General features: G+C 58.1%; 1 protein-coding gene across 1 annotated transcript in view; it reads left to right on the forward strand.

The window, feature by feature from the left end:
- Positions 1–2,078, forward strand: part of AMOT (angiomotin) — a 96,571-nt gene that overhangs the window by 592 nt on the left and 93,901 nt on the right. The gene's annotated exons all lie outside the window — the stretch shown is intronic.

The raw sequence follows: 2,078 nt of genomic DNA on the forward strand, positions 1-2,078 counted from the left end.
CCATGTCTGCTACTGTGCTGCCGGTGCCCTCCCTCCCCCTCCATCAGGTCCTGAGAGAGAGACGTCCTTCCCTGCTCCCCCCTGCACAGCCCTGCCCACCTCTTACCCCGTGGATTTCGGAGACAGCCTTGCCACTTGGCTCCTTTTCTGTCCCTGCCACCAGAGTCTAGAGGGATGCGGGCTCTCTCCTCACTCCTTCCCAGCCTACGTGTCCAGAAAAGAGCCGTATTTCCCTCACTATATTTCCCTCCCTGTGTCCACAGAAAGGCACCCCTGTCCCTCTTCCCTTCTCACCCTCCACACTCACAGCCTAGAGGCCAGAATTAAAAGTGGGCTGGGAGCACAGATGATGCGTAGGAAGGGTACGGGGGGCACATGCCCCTCCTGAGATTGGCCGCTGCCAACACTGCTGCTGGCGTCTGCAGGTGGTCACCACTCACCAACCCCCCCTCCCTTACCACTGACACTGTCACGACCACCTGCGGACAGTCCCTGCTCGGCCTGCCCTCGCCACCGATGCCACTGCAGCCACCTGCAGGCGGTCCGCACTCGGCACTGCTATGCCCCTGCCGTTGACACCACCACCAACACCACCTCTGCTACCTGCGGGCAGTCGCCGTGCCCCCCAGCCTCAGGAGGTACGCGTTGTTTGTGGCTGGGAGGAGAGCTCAGTGGCTGAGGCACTGGATTGGGGCCCTGGTGATCTGGGTTCACCACCAGGTTTGTCACAGATTCCTTTCATGACCTTGGACAATTTGCTTCCCTCTCCTCTGTGCCTCCTTAGTTTTTCATCTCTACAGAGGTGATAATCCTTCCCTGTCTCACAGCAGGATTGTGGGGACTATTCACAAACTCTACAGTACGTGGACATGAATGGGAGAGTGGAGAAAGGGTTGTCTTGTCTTAAAGCACTGAGAAATACTGAGGCTATGCAGCTCCCCTTTCTCCCTCCACCCCCCACCATCCAGATGGAGGGTGCATCTTTTTCTGTCCTTCCCCTCTCAAGTCTAAAGATTCACAGAAGTTTAGGGCTGGAAGGGACCTTGTGAGATCATTAGGGCCAACTCCCTGCTCTGGGCGGGGCAGACTGCTGGGGTCAAATAACCCAGCAAGGTGAGCGTCCAGTCTCCTTTTGAAGATCTCCAGGGTAGGTACCTGCACCACCCCCACAAGGAATTTACTTCAGAGAAGGCAGCTGCCCTTCTTTCCTCTTCCCGAGTCCTCCAGAGTCTTTGGGAAGGTGTTAGGTCATCCTAGTCCTCAAACCCTGTAGCATCTACACTAAGATTCTGTGCAGTTTCTTCAGTCTTTACAAGCCCTTAACATTAGACGTGCACCGATACATTGGTCTGATATTGGATTGGCACCAATATAAAGAAAACTGATTGTATCGGAAATCAGCCTGATGCAGCCAATAATGTGGCCAATAAATGCCTGTGCATGCATGCAGTCACAGAGCAGCACGCAGGCAGCTAGGAGCACAGCCTGGCAGCTTGGAGACCTGTGTGCAGCTGGTAAGCCTGTTGTGGTGGATGGGGACAGGGGAGGGAAGGGATGTGGGGGGAAGCAGATCAACACCCTGACAGTGAGGGAGGGAGGGAGTGGGGCTGAGGCAGGGGCAGGGGCTGTACAGCCAGGATGGGGCAGGGTGCGGGATGGAGCTGCAGCTTTTCCAGGGGGCGCAGGGAGGAAGGAGACTCCTGCCATGGTGCGCACCCTGGGAGGGCATGGGGAGTGGGGAGGGCGTATGCCCCTGGTTCTGCATGGGGGTGGGGAGGCAGGGTGTGTTTTAGCTGCAGGCTGGGGGATGCACCAGGCTCTTCCTGGCTTGTAGGGGCTGCTCTCTGGGCTGCGCTCCCAGTGCATGGGGGCTGTGCTTAGGGTGACCAGCTGTGGTGCTGGGAGGGGGCTACAGTGAAATTTGGGGTGGCTGTAGCCCCCCATAACTTCCCAGCCTGCAGCTGCAGCCCCCCCCCCATGCAGATCCAGGGGCACATGATCCCATACCTTCCCAGGGTGTGCACAGCTGTGGGAGCCACCCCCCACCCTGTGTCTCCCAGGTGAGCCAGGACTCTGTC

The sequence above is a fragment of the Gavialis gangeticus genome, unplaced genomic scaffold (assembly GCF_001723915.1).
Source record: "Gavialis gangeticus isolate Ggan-Ray unplaced genomic scaffold, GavGan_comp1, whole genome shotgun sequence".
Lineage (NCBI taxonomy): Eukaryota > Metazoa > Chordata > Crocodylia > Gavialidae > Gavialis > Gavialis gangeticus.